The 13,610-nt window shown below is 41.4% G+C and overlaps 1 protein-coding gene across 1 annotated transcript in view; it reads right to left on the minus strand.

The window, feature by feature from the left end:
* abtb2b (ankyrin repeat and BTB (POZ) domain containing 2b) overlaps positions 1-13,610 on the minus strand; it is a 230,527-nt gene that overhangs the window by 38,134 nt on the left and 178,783 nt on the right. The window lies entirely within an intron of this gene.

Raw genomic sequence — 13,610 nt, forward strand, 5'->3', positions numbered from 1 at the left:
AGAGTGTGTGAGAGAGAGTGTGTGAGTGTATGAGTGAGAGAGAGTGTGTGAGTGAGTGTGTGAGTGAGTGAGAGTGTGTGAGTGAGAGTGTGTGAGTGAGAGTGAGTGAGAGTGTGTGAGTGAGAGTGTGTGAGTGAGAGTGTGTAAATGTGAAAGAGAATGAGAGAGTGAGAGTGTGTGAGGGTGTGAGAGAGAGACTGAGAGTGAGAGAGGGAGGGAGAGTGGGGGAGGGGGAAGGGGAGGGGGGAGGGAAAATGATTTGCTGCATGTCAATCGTTATTTTTGACTCTGCTTGGACATGCACAAGTCACCGTTCACACCCTGCAGGGCAGCCCACAGAGCCCTGCTCTACATCAGCCCCCAAATCACAAACTGCGGATTGGGCAGGGCTGTCTGCAGCAAGGCCAAGTCGAGTTTGCAGCACAAGGCTGGTTCTGTTTGCCTTCCACTGGCCCGTGTGTGTTACAATACTTAAAAAAACATGACATGAAGGCTAATGTTACTGCACTGGGGTCACCTTGCAGAAATTTGTCTAAAAATTTAAATTATTTAAAAAATATATTGCCTAAAAATCTAGTTTTATTTTTACACCTATATATACATATATATATTTAATTTTTTCTTTATTTTTGATATCAAATTAGCAGCATGGAGAACAAATTGTTGCTGCTAAGTCCGGCATATTTTATCTCTTGGATATAATTGACAAAATGAATTTATTAAACAAACAGTTACAAGGAAAGAACTGCAATCTGATATCATGCAAAGAGGTTATTACCACTTTCCTTGGAAAACGTTGTGAGTTTATACAATTTCCTTCACTGGCCACTCAAAATAGAATGATTTAATTGTGTATCTTTATCATTTGAAACAACCGTACACTGATATGGAATTTGTTTTGAGACCTGCTGGAGATGCATATTCCGGATTGGCTGGTGGATCCACTTGCGGTGAATGCCAATGATGTTAGCAAAAATTTGCAAGAATGTTTTACTAAGCTGCAGAGTTATATACCAACTCAAGCAAAATTCAAACACAGCAAGCGAGTTTCTGGGTAACTAGTGATATTCAAAATACATTTCCACAGCTCTGGGAGAAGGTACTGGAGTTTTTAATTGGATTTCCCACCTCTTATAAGAATCACCAGCATATGCCACGAAATTTGCTGTTTTTGCAGAGCAATGTAATAGAAACATAGAAAATAGGTGCAGGAGTAGGCCATTCGGCCCTTCGAGCCTGCACCGCCATTTATTATGATCATGGCTGATCATCCAACTCAGAACCCCGCCCCAGCCTTCCCTCCATACCCCCTGACCCCCGTAGTCACAAGGGCCATATCTAACTCCCTCTTAAATATAGCCAATGAACTGGCCTCAACTGTTTCCTGTGGCAGAGAATTCCACAGATTCACCACTCTCTGTGTGAAGAAGTTTTTCCTAATCTCGGTCCTAAAAGGCTTCCCCTCTATCCTCAAACTGTGGCCCCTCGTTCTGGACTTCCCCAACATCGGGAACAATCTTCCTGCATCTAGCCTGTCCAATCCCTTTAGGATCTTATACGTTTCAATCAGATCCCCCCTCAATCTTCTAAATTCCAACGAGTACAAGCCCAGTTCATCCAGTCTTTCTTCATATGAAAGTCCTGCCATCCCAGGAATCAATCTGGTGAACCTTCTTTGTACTCCCTCTATGGCAAGGATGTCTTTCCTCAGATTAGGGGACCAAAACTGCACACAATACTCCAGGCGTGGTCTCACCAAGGCCTTGTACAACTGCAGTAGTACCTCCCTGCTCCTGTACTCGAATCCTCTCGCTATAAATGCCAGCATACATTCGCCTTTTTCACCGCCTGCTGTACCTGCATGCCCACTTTCAATGACTGGTGTATAATGACACCCAGGTCTCGTTGTACCTCCCCTTTTCCTAATCGGCCACCATTCAAATAATAATCTGTTTTCCTATTTTTGCCACCAAAGTGGATAACTTCACATTTATCCACATTAAATTGCATCTGCCATGAATTTGCCCACTCACCCAACCTATCCAAGTCACCCTGCATCCTCTTAGCATCCTCCTCACAGCTAACACTGCCACCCAGCTTCGTGTCATCCGCAAACTTGGAGATGCTGCATTTAATTCCCTCATCCAAGTCATTAATATATATTGTAAACAACTGGGGTCCCAGCACTGAGCCTTGCGGTACCCCACTAGTCACCGCATAATAATAGAGAAAAAATAGTGAATTACAGTAAATATATACATGTCATATAGTTAAATTAAATCAGTGCAAAAATAGAAATAAAAAAGTAGTGAGGTAGTGTTCATGGGTTCAATGTCCCATCAACTCTTATCTAGTTAAATGTGGTTTTAGCCAAGTTCTTCACCTGCTATCAAAAGCTTGCCACCATCTTGTTGTTCTGAAAAGGGGTGATCTTTGATTACCTCTAAGCCAGTTGCAACTAGATGTTCAAAAACTCACTAGCTGGCATCAGTCACAAGTATTTCACTAAATACCCAAAGTAAGACTTTTTTCATTGCTGCTTGGAAAAATATTATATATATTATAAATAAACTATCCAATCCAGAGCTCTGAAATAGTTTTAATTTTCATAAACACCTGTAACATTATATTTAACATATAATTATACCTATAAACTGTTAAAACATAAATATTGACTGTACATTAGAGTAAATAGTACAGTTGACCAACAAAAAAAATGAACAACTAACGGTGAGGGTCACAGAGGTCACAAGTGAGACACGGGCAGAAAAAGGTTGAGAACTACTGCTTTAGAAGTTCATTCTTTAATCAAAACCAAAAAAAAAAGTTGAAAGGCATCTTAATAGAAGCAAATCAAAGGGAAAAGTGACTGGAAAAATGGAGTGGAATCATTGGAATGGCTGAAGAATGGAGGAGTGAACAGGAGTGGAAAAATAAATAAAGAAATGAAGTATGTGAGAAACAGGTCATTCCAATCAACTATCAACCTCATGCTTAATGCTACCCTGCCACATCCACCTCCATTTCTTTCTGCTCCTTTTCTCTGCTCAGAGATTAAAATATTTGTTCATCTTGCATGCTGCACTGTGATTTGGGGTTGAACGGTAGAAGTGTTAACTTTTGTGCTCTTCTGCACTCCACACAGTTTGGCATCACCTTCAACAGTGACCTTTGCAGAAGACTAGGTACAGAAAAGCTGACCTGGAGAGACAACAGTGACAAAGGTGGCTCTCCATGCAAGTGAACTTACTATCTTGCTTCCTGTAATAAATGTTTGCAGCGTAGTGGACAAATAGACATATTCGTTGGTTTATGATGAATGAGCCAGTTGTTTTTTCTCTGCAGAGCATTCTGTACAAATAAACACCCCAGAATAGCTGGAGTGTTTTGGAGCAAGAAGATTTACACAATCACTATGTAAACACCAGCAGCCATTATTGACCTGCATACCACTTCAGTTCTTAGCACAAAAGATGAAGGTCTCTGATTATTTTTTGAATAAAGAACACGCTACCTTCCCCTCCACCTTGTTTTACCTATCATTTGCCAGTGTGTACTCCTTCTCCTCCTCCCACCATTTTAATCTGGCTTCCTTTCAAGTCCTGACGAAAGGGTTTGGCTTGAAACTCCGATTGTTTATTCCCCTCCATAGTTACTGTCTGACCCAATTTTGAGTTCCTCCAGGTCTTTATGTCTGTTGCTTTGGATTTCCAGCACCCGCAGATTTTCTTTTCTTTATAGTTCCACCTAAACTGGAGGGGAACCAATATCTTGGCTGGGAGGCTCACTAATGCTAGTCGAAGGATTTAAACTAGTCTGGCAGGGGATGGGAACTGGAGCACCAGGTCAGAAAGTGGAGAAAGGACGGAGAGGGAGATGTTGTCAGGTCAGCTGAAAACAGGCAGGAGCAAAGTAATAGATACACTGGGATGGATGGTTTGAAGGGCATGTATTTTTATGTTAGACGTATTATGGGCAAAGGTGATGAACTTGGGGCATGGATCAATACATGGAACAATGATATTGTGGCCCTTATAAAGGCTTAGCTGAGAATGGGTGCTTAATGCAGACATCCCACCCCGCACAAACTCATTTCAGTGAGGTAGCACCATCAATTTGCAGGAGACTCCCGGAACTTCCGGGAGAGGTGGGATGTCTGCAATAGAGTAGCTCCTTAGCAGCTGGCCAGCTAGTTTAAATAACATTAGCTATGCTAATGAATGAATGACACCTGTTAAACTCACCTCAACATATCTTTTACAGTCTTAACCCACCATGGGCAATAGAAAAGTCACTGTTGCAAATAGCGCAGTGAGCAACACTGTCATTATTTTTGACCCTTATTAGGCAGGGGTACACTTTAGTGTAGTCTGGGGTGACGTACGTTTTATATTTTCTTTTTTTGGAACAATCTCCCATGGCACGCTCACTCTTGCGCTCTCTCTCTCGTGATTGCTCTCGCACTCTCTCTCTCTCTCGTGGTCGCTCTTGCGCTCGTTCTCTCTCTCTCTCATGGTCTCTCTTGCTCCCTCTCTCTCTCACTCACTCTCAAAAAAAATTAATTTCCGGGACATTGTATATAATTTGCGGGCATCAGGGAGACACTATTAATATGCGGGAGACACCCGGAACTTCCTGGAGAGGTGGGATGTCTGCTAATGTCACAGGGCTTTGATGTTTTACTAAAGATAGAGAGGGAGGTAAAAGGGTGGGGGAAGTTAGGGACAATACTACAGCTGTGCTCAGAGAAGACATAATGGAGGATTCATCCACTGAGAACTTGAAGCTAGGAAGGTGCAATCACCCTGATGGGATTGTGCCACAGACCCCCCAGTAGCCACTGGGACAGTGAGGAACAGATATACAGGCAGATTAAAGAAAGGTATAAAACGATAGGGCTGTTGTCATGGGGGACTTCAACTTTTCTAATATAAACTGTGACTTTCTGAATGAAAGTGGTTTAAATGGTGCAGAATTTGTTATCTGCTTCCAGGAGGGTTTCTTAAATCACTATGTAAGTAGTCCAAAAACAGGAGGGGCTGTACTGGACATGGTGATGAGTAATGACCCTGGCCAGGTGACTGACCTCTCAGTGGGTAAATGGTTAGGGAACAAGAGACAACAACTCTAAGTTTTAAGATAGCTCTCGATAAGGATAAGTAAGGACCTGGTGGGAGGGTATTAAATTGGAACAGGGCAAATTCGGCAGGATTTAAGGAGAGTTAATTGGGAAAGCCGTTTTTAGGCAAGTCCATATCTGACATGTGGAGGGTGCTTAAAGACCCACTGCACAGACTACAGGACAGGTTTGTTCTGGTCAGAAGGAACAACAAGGATGGCGTGGTAATAGAAGATGTCTAGAGAGCTGATTTTAATTTTAATTCCTGATTTTAATCAAGGATAAGTACGTAAATCTTAGGAACCTAGAATCAAATAGACCCCTTGAGGATTATAATGAAGCCAGATAAGAACTCAAGAAGGAAATTAGGAAAGTCACGAGGGGGCATGAAAATTAGGATTAAAGAGCATTCTATTTATACAACAAGATCATGAGGATAACTAGGGAGAGGGTAGGATCACTCAAGGAAAAAGGAAGAAACATTTGCTTGGATGGAGAGGATTCTTGAGTCCTTAATGAGTACTTTATATGAGTATCTACCAAGGAGAAGACATGGAAAATAGGGAGATCAGTGCCATAGGTAATGGTGTACTAGGGCATTTCGAGGTAAAGGAGGAGGTAGTGTTGGGTCTCTTAAAGAGCATTAAGATGGATAAGTCCCCAGGGCCTGATGGGATATATCCCAGGTTATTGAGAGAGGCAAGAGATGAGATTGTTGAGGCCTTGACCAATATCTTTGTGTCTTCACTAATCATAGGCAAGGTCCTGGAGAACTAATAGTTAATGTTGCTCTACTATTCAAGAAGGGAACCAGGGATAACCCTGAAAACTATGGACCAGGGACTCTCACAACATGCTAGGGAAGTTACTGGAGAGAATTCTTAGGGACAGGATTTCTGAGTATTCGGAAATCCATACCCTAATTCGGGAGAGTCAGCATGGCTTTGAGCCAGGCAAGTCAAGTCTTACTAACTCGATTGAGATTTTGGAAGGTTACAAGAGTGGTTGATGAAGGTAGAGCTGTGGATGTTGTCTACATAGATTTTAGGAGGGCATTTGACAAGGTCCCTCATGGAAGTCTCATTCATAAGATTAAGGTGCGTGGGATCAATGATGGAATGGCCATTTGGAACTGCCTTGCCCATGGAAGATAGTGGTTGAAGGGACGTATATTAGCTGCAGGTCTGTGATTAGTGGTGTTCTGCAGGATCTGTACTGGGACCTCTGCTATTTGTGATGTATACAAATGGCTTGGATGAAAATGAAGATAAGTGGGTAAGTACGTTTGCAGATAATAAGATTAGTGGTGTTGTGGATAGCGTAGAAGACTGGCAAAGGATACAACGATATAGATCAGTTGCAGATATGGACAGAGAAATGGCAGATAGAGTTTAACCCAGACAAATGTTAAGTGTTGCACCTTGATAGGTCAAGTATAAAGAGAGAGTACAAGACCCTCAACAGTGTTGATGAGCAGAAGGATCTTGGCATTCAAGTTCATAGCACCCTGAAAGGAGCTACACAGGTTGATAGGGTGGTTAAGAATGCTTGCCTTCATTAGTTGCACTGAGTTCAAAAGTCAGTAAGTTATGTTGCAACTTTATAGAACTAGTTAGGCTGCACCTGGGGTAGTGCATACAGTTCTGGTTCCCCCATTATAGGAATGATGTTGAGTCTTTGGAGAGGGTGCAGAAGTTGTTTACCAGGATGCTGCCTGGATTAGAGGACACGTGCTATAACGAGAGGTTGGTCAAACTTCGGTTGTTTTCTCTAGAAAGACGGAGACTGGGTTGTTTTCTCTAGAAAGGCGGAAACTGAGAGGAAATTTGATAGAGATTTACAAGATTATGTGGGGCAAACAGTAGGTAGATAAGACAGACAGGATCCATTTCCCAGGGTTGAAATGTCGAAAGCAGAGAGCATGCATTTAACGTGAGAAGGGGGAAAATTTCAAAGGAGATGTGAAGGGCAGGTTTTTTTTTACACCGCGAGTGGTGGGTGCCTGGGGTGGTGGTAGAAGCAGACGCATGACAGATTTTTAAGAGAATCTTAGATAAGCACATTGATATGAGAAAAATGGAGGGATATGGACATTGTGTAGGCAGAGGAAATTTGTTTAGCTGGGCTATTTGATTACTAATATAACTGATTTGGCACACCATTGTGGGCCAAGGGGCCCGTTCCTGTGCTGTACTGGTCTATGATCTGTGGTTTTCACAGTTTATGAAAACTGTGCACTGACTTTACTTTGGCGAAGAGCTGCAGCCAAACATAACATAAAGCCTTACACACAACGTGCTGGAGGAGCTTAGCAGTTCAGGCAGCAAAAGGCTGATGGGAGTAAACAGTCGACATTTCGGGCCAAGACCCTTCATCGGGACTTGCAAAGGGTCTTGGCCCAGAACACTGACTGTTTATTCCCATCCGCAGAGGCTGCCTGATCTGCTGAGCTCCTCCAGCACATTGTGTCCATTGCTCTAAATTTCCAGCATCTGCAGTAAATCTAGTGTCTATAACATAAAGACTTTTGCTCTTGTGATATTCGTGGAGGAATTTTTGCATTACTGGCATGTGGTAACTCACACTATTAGGCTCCTGTTGTCTGCTGTGAAGCTGCACAATACACTTCAGCAGCTCCCGCAAAATCAATTAGCAAAAGATCATCACAAAATACAAAAATACAATGGAAACTGAACTCTGTTAGTGGGTTGTAAGATACCTACAAGATCTGGACAGTAGTTAAAGAGTTCACTCACACAACGTCATCCATATAGTATATCCCCAATTTAGAATCTACTACCGATGCCTGGCTTCATGTTGTTACCTATATAATGCATCTGTAATGGGCTCACCTAATGGGTACATTAGATGCAACCATTATATGCAATTATCCCAAACAAATGATGGATGTAGAAGACAATTCTGCTACAGGAGAGATGCAAGGATGGTTCACATTGCCTTCTGCCATTTGAAATATTCTCTTGATCAAGCTATGTAATGCCCTTAATGTACAGATGACATATGAAGAAAGACTGGATAAACTAGGCTTGTACTCGTTGGAATTTAGAAGATTGAGGGGAGATCTGATTGAAACATATAAAATCCTAAAGGGATTGGACAGGCTAGATGCAGGAAGATTGTTCCCGATGTTGGGGAAGTCCAGAACGAGGGGTCACAGTTTGAGGATAAAGGGGGAGCCTTTTAGGACTGAGATTAGGAAAAACTTCTTCACACAGAGAGTGGTGAATCTGTGGAATTCTCTGCCACAGGAAACAGTTGAGGCCAGTTCATTGGCTATATTTAAGAGGGAGTTAGATATGGCCCTTGTGGCTACGGGGATCAGGGGGTATGGAGGGAAGGCTGGTGCAGGGTTCTGGGTTGGATGATCAGCCATGATCATAATAAATGGCGGTGCAGGCTCGAAGGGCCGAATGGCCTACTCCTGCACCTATTTTCTATGTTTCTATGTTTCTATGACTTTAGCAGCTAAAAGTCCCCCTCAGCACCACGATCACCATACCACAGATTTCTCCAACACGTTTTAGTTGAAGCCATCTTCTGGTCACTCCCCACAAACCAGAGCAACTCCATTTGTGTTGAACTGTTTTACTGTAATGTAACAATATCTGGAATCCCTGATGCTACAGAACATTCTGTTAGTAAAATATATTATTTTACATATGAATAACAGGTGTCGAAAAACAACCTGAAGTAGATTAAAACTACAAAATTGTGTAAATTTGCAATCCCATATGTAAATATGTAAGATGAATAAATGTCTGGATATAAAGTATTTATCAGAATCAAACTCTAATAATCATTCTCCCCAAAATATTGATGTCTTTCAAAGTCATGATGATTTTCATTGCATGGTTAAAATTTTAATATTTTGTTTACTTCAAGTAATTTTCTTCGTGAATAAAGGTGTCAGCTGATTTATACTACATTATCGCTGATTTAGTCAAAATGGTTTTGTTTTCCAAAGACTTAAATATATGATGTCTGAATCTCTAAAGGGGTCTCCAGCATGCTATGGAGGTTTTTAGTTCATTGGTATCAGGTGTGGGTAGCAATTCTCTGAACAGTATTACCAGGAAGCTGCAGCAGTCAAATATCTCCCTCGGTTGTGCTCACTGTTTGTGCTGCTTGGTTAAAGAGACAGACTGAATTGTTTTCTATATTTAGAATGGAATCCATTGTGAAACCTTTAAATGGTTTTCCCCATGGAGAAGTACAAGTTTAGCAGCTGAGATGTACATTTTCATTTAATAAAGAGAGAGCAAGCGAGAGGGGACAGAAGCAAATTACTAATACAAAGACGGCATGTCCAAAAATATATCACCCACAATTGGAAACTGCCACCCTATTCCTGTCACAAAAGGCAAGTTTTTCTTTTTGCTAGCAAGAATGGAATGATGCCCGTGAATTGAATCAACAGGAAAAGTAGAAATAAAAGACATGTAGTATTGTGGGTTTTTTTTGTAACAAGCTTAATTTTTTTTAGCTAAACAGACAAATATTAGTCAGATTTAATACAAGTGAAGAAGAGGTTTTACTAATTGGAGCAGGTAGTTAGGAAGTCTTGCATGTTACTGTGGGAATAAAATCATGCAATGTAACAGCAGTTTATGTTTGAGACCATGTGCCGAAAGATTCTCCATGCTTTATTTATTACCCAGAAGCAGTTCTTTCAACTCAACTGATCTGGTGTTGAAATATCATAACACATTCATCATATGTTCTATATAACCATCTACGTATTCCTTTCTCTTTGTATATTTCTATTAAGTTACATAAACATGCAGAATACATTATCTTTCACGAGCACGAACTGTCCCAGTGGACATTTTTGTCAAAGAGTGTTCTGTAGGCAAAGATGTCAGCCAACTATGCACACAGCAAGGATAGAAAAGGATGGCCAGTTTCAATCTGCCTCTTAGCAGTTTTCTTTGAAATGATTGATGATAGTCAGGAAAACTAATACTGAAGGAAAGCAAGTTAATGTCTTTCTGCAATAGCTCAGTGACAATTGGAACACAAATATATGAAACCAGTTGTTAGAAGTGACATAGTAATATGTCAAAAAGAATAAATGATGATTAATAATCTGTCGCACGATTCGTTTGGATGGATATTGTGGGGCTGCAGAAAAGAGAATGGGAAATCACCTCATTCCTTGTTACAGAATACATCAAAATGTGGTTCAAACAACAGGAATTCTGCAGATGCTGGAAATTCAAGCAACACACATCAAAGTTGCTGGTGACCGCAGCAGGCCAGGCAGCATCTCTAGGAAGAGGTACAGTCGACGTTTCAGACCGAGACCCTTTGTCAGGACTAACTGAAGGAAGTTAGTAAGAGATTTGAAAGTGCGAGGGGGAGGGGGATATCCAAAATGATAGGAGAAGACAGGAGGGGGAGGGATGGAGCCAAGAGCTGGACAGGTGATTGGCAAAGGGGATGTGAGAGGATCATATGGTTAGCATGATTGTGTCGGGGTTAGCATAATGCTTTGCAGCCCAGTGATCGGAAGATCAGAGTTCAATTCCCGCCACTGTTTCCTTCAGGTGCTCTGATTTCCTCCCACATTCCAAAGATGGTTTGGTTAGTGTTGGAAAGCTGTGGGAATGCTATATTGGTACTGGAAGCAGAACTCCTAATCTTTTCTTTAAACTATTCAGTTTTTTTAAAATGTTTGTATAATTCCCAAACTGAAGTTTTGCTGTGGGGATTTGCAATTTATTCCTGACTATATCACCCAGTACCACTAACTTCTTACCATAGCTGGCACATTTCTGAATACTGCATTTGCGAATATCCAAGCAAATCCATGCAGAAAACATGTTGTACAACCTAATATCCACTCATCTCAATTTTTAGACATCCTTAAAAAAAACCTCATTCCTTCCACAGAGTTTTGACTCCATTCGCTGTCTAGACAACCCATTCCACACTTCCACTATTCACAGGAGATTTAGGTCTAAATTTTCTGTAATCCTTCCTTTTTTAAGAGCTTGTATTTCTGTCTTGAGAGTTTATGGCAATCTTGAACATATCAATGTTGATTTGTTCGCCTCCTGAGAAGTACTTGACTGTTATCGTTCCAGAATCTTCTCCACAGTAAACAATCTCAAGCTCCACAATAATGCGTCACAAACAAGGTCAAATAGATACATAGGTTCCTGACTAATTGCTCGATGATCAATTAATCAATATAGTCAATCAATGTGTGCTCAATATGCTGAACATCATAACCTTCTCCTGGTTTCATCCTGGCAAACCGAAGCCAAGCATAACTTTTAATTCAACCTTTGGGACATGAGGATTTCTGGAAAGGCCAGCTTTTAATACCCATCTTGTACTTGTACCTGGATTGCTGAGCTTTTCCAAATCTGTAAATATGCTTTACAGAACACAGGATCAGATAAATTGACCAAATATTTTTGATAGGAGAAGCTATTGCTTCAGGGAAATCAGTGAGAAGTGTCAAGGGGGTGATCGGTCCTGGAGTCTCTACAATGCTATGAAGAGACCTTTTCAAAACCACCCGCACCCCTTCTCACTCTCATATCAGTGAAACTTGTGAGTCTCTGTTGAAAGGTATGAATTTACCACTGATACTGGGAATACACAGTACTGGGCAGGGATCACTATACTCCGTATTTTTACCTTACCTATGTCCATTAGAAAATACCTGTTAACTACTTTGCTCATCTCAAATACAAGACTCCGAATATTACTCAGATACGAGACTCAGATCTATCCTGGGCCCAACACATCGATGTAATTACAAAGATGGCATGACAATGGCTATATTTCATTGGGAGTTTGAGGAGAATTGGTATGTCACCAAAGGCTCTTGCAAATTTCTCCTGATGTACAATGGAGAGCATTCTGACTGGTTGCAACTCCATCTGGTAGAGTGGCCATTGCACAGGATCAGACACAGCTGCAAAGGGTTGCAAACTCAGTACGCTCCATTGTGGGCACTAGCCTCCCCAGGATTGGCAACATCTCCTTAATGATGTATCTGACATCAATTGTGGGAAAGTTATTGGAAGGTACTGTGAGGGACCGGATATATAAATATTTGGATAGACATGGACTGGTTAAGGATAGTCAGCATGACTTCATGTATGGAAGGTCATGTCTAACCAATCTTATAGAGTTTTTCGAGGAGGTCCCCAGGAAAGAAGATGAAGGCAAGGCAGTGGATGTTGTCTACATGGATGTTAGTAAAGCATTTTACAAGATCCCACATGGGAGGTTGGTCAAGAAGCTTCAGTCGCTCGGCGTTTAGCATGAGGTAGTAAATTGCATTAGACATTGACTTTGTGGGAGAAGCCAGAGAGTGGTAGTAGATGGTTGCCTCTCTGACTGGAGGCCTGTGACTAGTGGTGAGCCTCTGCTGAGTCCTTTGTTGTTTGCCATCTATATCAATGATCTGGATGATAATATGGTTAATTGGATCAGCAAAGTTGCAGATGACACCAAGATTGGGGGATAGTGGACAGTGAGGAAGGCTATCATGGCCTACAAAGAGATCTGCATCAGCTGGACAAATGGGCTGAAAGGTGGCAGATGGAATTTAATGCGGATAAGTGCGAGGTTTTGCACTTCGGTAGGACCAACAAGGGTAGGTCTGACACAGTGAACGGTAGGGCACTGAGGAGTGTGGTAGAACAAAGGGATCTGGGAATACAGGTCCATAAACAAGGGAAAATCTGCAGGCGCTGGAAATCCAAGCAACACACACAACATTTTGGAGGGACTCTTACCAGGCCAGGCAGCATCTATGGAAGAAAGTACAGTCGAAATTTCAGGCCGAGACCCTTCAGCAGGACCCTACTCCTGGTCCATAATTTGTTGAAAATGGCGTCACAGGCAGATAGGGTCATAAAGAAAGCTTTTGACACACGGACCTTCATAAATCAATGTATTGAGTGCAGGAGATGGAACGTTGAAGTTGTATAAGACATTGGTAAGGCTTATTTTGGAGTACTGTGTGCAGGTTTGGTCACCTACCTACAGGAAAGATGTAAACAAGGTTGAATAAGTACAGAGGAAATTGACAAGGATGTTGTCGAGTCTGGAGAACCAGAGTTATAAGGAAAGATTGAATAGGTTAGGACTTTATTCTTTAGAATATAGAAGATTCAGAGGAGATTTGATAGAGTTATACAAAATTATGAGGGGTATAAATGCAAGCAGGTTGGGTGGGATTATAAACAGAAGTCGTGGATTAAGGATGAAAGGCAAGAAGTTTAAGGGGAAAGTGAAGGGAAATGTCCACTCAGAGAGTTGCAAGTGTGTGGAATGATTTCTGAAAGAACAATGAACTGATGTACACTACCTCACCAATTTTTTTGCTCTCTTTTTCCACTACTTGTTTTATATATCTATATCTTACTGTAATTTATAGTTTTTTTATGTATTGTAATATACTGTTGCCACAAAACAACAAATACCATGACTTATGCCCGTGATATTA

This window comes from Mobula birostris, chromosome 11 (assembly GCF_030028105.1).
Source record: "Mobula birostris isolate sMobBir1 chromosome 11, sMobBir1.hap1, whole genome shotgun sequence".
Taxonomy (NCBI): Eukaryota; Metazoa; Chordata; class Chondrichthyes; order Myliobatiformes; family Myliobatidae; genus Mobula; species Mobula birostris.